The following is a 6639-nucleotide window of genomic DNA, read 5'->3' as shown; positions in this document are numbered from 1 at the left end:
TTAATAAATTTTTATCAACGAGCATTTTGAATATTTTATATATTTCAATCACTTTTAAATTTCCCGCAAATGCACAAACATCCACAAACATCCAAATTCAGTAAAACAAAAGCTCGCCAATCCATTTGTAGAAATCAAACGATCGACTGGCTGTCGCGCGCGGGTAGATGAGACGTCGGTCGTCCGATCGGCAAGTGTCGAGGTTTCTCCAAGGCTTTTGCTCGACACACCGCCGAGGGGAATTCGGGACCCTTCTTCCGACCGCTTTAAACAATTTTAAGGCTCATTTCCCCCCTTAAAGCGAATATCCTGCGCGGAGGAGACTGCACGAGGACAAGGACCGCCACCCCAATGACCCGAGCCAGCGAGCTAGAAAAGGAGAGGGCGCGGAGAGGAAGAGCAGAGGGGAAGAGAAGCCGCGAGGCATCTTAGTTCGAGCTCGGCCCCTCGGTGAAAACTGGAAGGTGAACCCTCGTATTTACCAATTACCTAAGTAATCTGCAGCGGCTCGGGGGCCTCTGTCTCTGTCCCCGCGACTTGCCACCGCTCTCCTTCAGCGGTATCCGGCCTGACTCGTCTCAGGCCTTGCCTAGCCCACGGGCGAACGCCGCTCCGTGTTTCGGGGCTCGCCTCTGACAAACGCGAGACATTATACCTCGCTGCCGCTTTAAACGACCAACGACCGTCGTACGCCGCCGGTCATGCGTTCCTCCGCAATCCATGGACGTAAGGAGGCCTGGACCTCTTTGCTATGTTTGCCCCTCGCAGCGGTCTCGGTGATGGACATTGAGCGCGAGCGTCGACGACGATGGTTGCAGCAACGAGAAGATAAAGGAACCTCTGAAAGCGAAGATATTTTTGTAACGAGGAGAAATTAACCTCTTGCGCTGGAATGAATTTTTTTTTTTCTTTGTTCCAAAATTGTCATACTTTCCTCAGTTTTAACACGTGGCACTTGGCGCGCACATTTTTGGAGCAACAGGGGAAATTTGTACAACGCATACATGCACTTCTTTAATTCACAATTGATGAAATATTGTTAAATATTACTATATTAATATTACTTCTTTAATTCACAATTGATGAAATATTGTTAAATATTACTATATTTACTTAGTGTTTTTTATAGTAATGTTTAAGAATCTATTTATTATGTATTTTAGATTTCAACTATTATTTATTTTATATTTATATTAACACATTGAGGACGGTATGCTCTGATAAACATATAGCCTGTATCGTTTCCTATTTTTTGAATTGTTTAATATGTGACTGAAAAGGTTCGAGAGAATGTATAGCATTTAACAAGTGTATCATTTTATTAATAATTATTTTTCATTTTAGAGGTATTTTATTAAATGAATTGAAAATACCTCTAGTAACGTTTCTTGGTGTGGTGTGTTCGGAAACATTTTCCTTACTTCTTGAAAAATATTGTATATAATTGTATATTATATACAATATTATATAATATAGATTATACATAACGCTGCCCCTACAACGCAAAATAACGTTCCTCGTCCGCAACGTTGGAACACGAACGATTAGAATTCTCGTCTCCCGTTCACAATGTGCTAAGTATAATTTAAGTAAAAGAAAATAGGCAAACCAAACAATAAATTTATTACTTCTCGATAATTTCATACCGACGAGTTCAAAAAGGAAAGCGACGAATTATCGTGTTACGGTTTGGTCGCTCGTTATGGTCCGCAATTAGTTGCCGGCGCAAGTGGTTAATAAAAATGCGAAATATTTGTAATACTCTGTGGGACGAAGGAACCTAGGTCGAAACTTTCTCCTGTGTTGTCCAAGAGCAAGGCAATCGTCAGCTGCTGATTATGAATGTCGTTTGCAATTGTTGTAACGAAGGGAATGTTTGTTTCAGCCGCCCAAATCTAGGATGTAAAATGTCAGGGTATGGTTGTGTTTCTGTGCGAGAGACGAGGGTATTATTCAAGGATTATATCGTATATAAAGAGAGTAGCGAGATAGTAGAGAGTGCGAATCGAGAATGTTATAGTGAGTAGCGATATTTTTTTTATCGCTGTAATGGAACTTCTTTTCTATTAATTTGTTCGGGATTGAACTGACTAAACTCTACAGTTTATTAGTTATTTTATTTATTAATTAGTTTGTTAGTTTGAACCAAATATTTGCCTTAGATTAAATGGACAATCATTGGTCATGATTCAGGCCACAACTAAAAGAAAGAATCAATTGAATTCTTGAGTTATTTGAGTTTCAATTATATACGATACAAACTGTTTGTCTCCCAACGAGCTCGTACAAACGGACTTTTGTATTACATAAATACCAATATTCAACGTCTACAACCTTGATCGCTAAAAAATTCCAGAATTTACGCTACGATCCATTTATTTGAACAGACAATTCGTGCAACTGGAGTTCGTACAACATTACAGAAGCTCGTTACAGAAACTTCTTTCACGTAAATAAATTCAACGAGCGAATTCAACCAGCGAAACTCTAATTAATCGTACACCGATCGAAATTTCGTTCCTGCGATAGAGAGTTCGAGGACGAACGATCGAATCTCAGCCGAAGAATACTCCCGAATACTTTCAGACATCGCGAGCCTCTTCGTCTCGGATTCTCGCAAGAGTCTCGTCTCACCTTCGGCCGAAGATACAATCAACGATTATACCGCAATTCAAAGACTAATTATCGCGTGATCGTGATACGCTTTCCTCGGAAGCGGATCGCGTCACGTACGTACCGTACCGTACCGTGAAAATCACGTGAGCGCGACGGAAAAGAGCGACGAGAGTCGCGGATGCACGCGCGAAAAAGACATATAATAGCAACCGGCGCAATCTGCATATATTACAGCAACGTACGTGAAACACGTCGAGTCGATTCTCTCTCCCTCTCTCCCTCTCTCGCTTTGTTGATCGAGGTAGAAGCGCTCTGTCCTCGGCGTTTCTCACGGAAGCTGACTCGAGACGCATGACGGTCCCAAGGTCTCATTGAATAAGCCGGTTCGCTGGAGGAATCGGCCCGCGCGCGCGAGCACCCTAGGAATTGCAGCGGAGCCATCCGGTTTCCGGTGCCGTTTACCCTTGCACCGCCGACAGCTAATGGCGGAAGAATTTCTGATTAGATGCGATCTAGCCGGCTACGCGAGTCGAGAGAGCGTAATTGAAATCGCGAGGCGACGTTCTGTTCGACATTTCTCTGTCGGTCGCCCGTTCCGAGCGCGGATGCTCGCCGTGTTTTTCCTTTCGGTGGAAAGTGGAGTGAAGTGGAGCTGCGAATCAAGGGTGCTGCACGATGGAAATTGATCCCTTTTTCTGTTCGTCTCTTTTCCCTGCTAAGCATTAGCTCGTACGATCGAGAAAAAGAGTTTTGTCGTCTATTTGTTGTATGTTTGGGGTACAACGTGCGAAAGATTAACTCTTGGCTGTCCACAATCGTTTTCAGATTATTGCTTATTGTCGCGTTGAATGCACTTATAATGAGAAAAAGGTTTTGTTAAATTCAAAGATCAAAATTATTTTATTACTTGCTGGTTGGTACGAATGATAAAATTTGTCGTATTTGAATTGCGTAATGTGAAAAAGCAATGGCACTGCTAGGATCCAACTATCTGTTATATTATTATACTAATACGGAATTTAACTAAAGGAAACTTGACTAAAGTAAAAATCATTGTCCCGATTGCAGATCACGATTCCTTCAATTTCCACAAATTTTATGGCGTCGATTTCGCTTCACCTTTAACGACTGCTCCAGTAAAATCACGATCTTCCCAGAGCAAAGGAATCTCACTTTCCACGTAACACAACAATTCTGCAGTGATAAATCGGAAGGGTATCTGCAATTTTCGCTCGAAATACAATAGTTTATCTATATTATGAGCTGTTAGCACAGTTGAAAGCACAACAATTCATATGATGATGTAAAAATCTTTGTTCGTCAGACCGTCTTTCGATCAGAATACACTCAAATTATTACAAATAAAATAAAATAATACAATAAAATATAATGTAATATAATATAATAAATTATGATATAATATAATTTTATAGTAATATAATATTATAATTTATTATAATACAATAAAATATTATTGCAGAAATTGCTATCTAAGAGCAAGCTTTCACCCAACAATTCTCACAGTTTATATAATAAAATATAATATAATATAATAATTCTATAAAAATATAATAATTATATTTATTTTACAATAATATAGTATTATGATTTATTATAATATAATGTAATAAAATAATATTAAAATATTATTGCAGAAATTTCTATCTGAGAGCAAGCTTTCCTCCGACAATTCCCACAGTTTATACAATAAAATATAATATAATAATTTTATACAAATATAATAATTATATTTATTTCACAATAATATAATATTATAATTTATTATAATATAATGTAATAAAATAATATTAAAATATTATTGCAGAAATTTCTATCTGAGAGCAAGCTTTCACCCGACAATTCCCACAGTCCAAACACACACACACAGCCCGAATCCACAAAATTTCCACGACGCGTGTGCGTCGTGTTGCCTCGCAGAGGTAGAGAACTGGCTCGCGAATTACTGACGAATTACAGCCGAGCGAACGAACATAACCGGCGTTGCTTCCTGGACGAATCGAGCCGGTAATTGAAAATCCCAAGACGATTCTTCGCAACGCGCGGCTCGGCCCGCGGGTTTCAGTTCCCAGGTCCGAATGGTAATTCTCGCGCAATTAGCGACCGATGGCAAATCGGTACGGTAGCGTGGAACGTCTTCGCGGAAACCGTTCGGGTTAGATGTTCGTTACCCCGGACAACAATGGCGAACGGGTTCATTAATTAATAGGCTGGCAGCAGTCCACGAGCCCACGGACGTCTCTCGTCTGACATTTCGAGTGACAAGCCGAGTGTTCCTTGATAGCGTGACCGGTCCTGTCCCGCGTATTTATTATTCACCGCTCCGATAGGTTAGCTGTCATGGCGGCTGGTACTTACTCGGAACTCGACCTCCCTCTCTCTCTCTCTTTCTCTCTCTCTCTCTCTCTCTTGCCTGACTCCCCGACCGTCACGTTGTTCCATTAAACGTCGTGGAGAATTGACGCGTTGCCTCGCGGAAAAGCGCGCAATTTTATCCGCGTGGGAGCCGCAATTAACCCGTGGCCGAGGAGGGCTATGAAAGAAGGGCGAGAGCGCGATTACGTGAGACGCGATCGACACCTGGGTGATAGCTTCTCCCGATAACAGCGCGAGTTTCACGAAGTGTGGCTGTAATCGGATTTATAAATGCCGCGAATGTGAGAAATGGACGAGGGAAGAGGTGGATCGGTAGGTTGATCGCTACTGGTCAGGAGTTTTGAATTTAATCTATACGTTACGTGCACGTAGGTATATTCCAGATTGCGACCACTATAAACTTTCGGGCATCATGATTTCCTTTTGCAACGAAGCAAGAAAGAGTACTGATAAAACGTACGAAAAAATGAAATTGACCTGTTTGGAATAATTGGTATTAGAACCCTTAGGCAAAACAAACAATAAATTTATTACCTCTCAGTCATCTCTATCAGGTAATATACCGATGAATTCAAAACAGATAGCGAATTATTGTATACGGTTTGGTCACTCGTTATGGTCCGTCAACCAGCTACTAGAGCGTTAACTTATAACAAACCTAATACCCTGTCGTCGTTTTCATATAAATAAAGAAAAAACAACGTACATCAACAGAACATATGGACTACCCCGATTAATTTATTTAACTAATCATTTTTGCGATCGAGTTACGTTATCCGATATAACGCGGACAGAATCGTCCACTTGTCATTTTCATGAAAATATAATCCCTACGTCTCTCCCCCTTCTCCGTCGGTTGGAAAAAAAGAGGAAAACACAAACGCACGGAGAAGATAGCACAAAAGCCATCACGAAAGCGTCGCGAAATGGGCTCGCAACTTTTTTTTCACCAGCTATTCCCCAAACGAGAAGTCAAGAGGAACGAGCGCCGCTTGACAAACCGCGTCCCATAAGCAGCCGCCGGTCGTTTTCCACGGCCGTGTGTGAGCGAGCATAATCGTAGATTCGGGGCCTGTTGCATATTTGATGTCGCGTGGTCCGCGATCGAGCGAGCATCTCCCGGCGGACGGGCGCGGTTCCCGGTCATAAGAGAGTCTTCTGTGATTGAAGGTTAGGGCGGGACACGGCCGATACCGCGCGCCGTCCCTCCGCGTCCATTAACTTTTCATCTTTATATAATTCCACGCTCGTACGAGCTGCGGCTCGTGCTGCCTCCTCCTTGCTCGCTGCTTTTTCCGGGCGGCAGCGCGCGCGGCCCGGAACCGGCCGTAATTGCCGGCTATAAAGATCCGGCCGAGATACCGCCTCTCGTTACGAGATTTGCCACCGGTGGGACCCCGTTTCGTCGTCCTCTTCGTTCCTCCATCATCCCCCCTATTTGCGTACCGCGACTTCTACGAGGCTACCGCGACTCATCAGCGAGGCTAATTAACGTGCACGCGTCTCAATATTACTAGGGGTTACTTGTTACAACATCTTATAGAATATTACTGAATATAATATCATATTATACCATACTGTGCCATATTTACCATATTATGCCATATTATGCTATATATTATAAAGTGA

The sequence above is a fragment of the Frieseomelitta varia genome, unplaced genomic scaffold, assembly GCF_011392965.1.
Source record: "Frieseomelitta varia isolate USP_RPSP 00005682 unplaced genomic scaffold, Fvar_1.2 scaffold_903, whole genome shotgun sequence".
Taxonomy (NCBI): Eukaryota; Metazoa; Arthropoda; class Insecta; order Hymenoptera; family Apidae; genus Frieseomelitta; species Frieseomelitta varia.
This window is presented reverse-complemented; position numbering follows the sequence as displayed.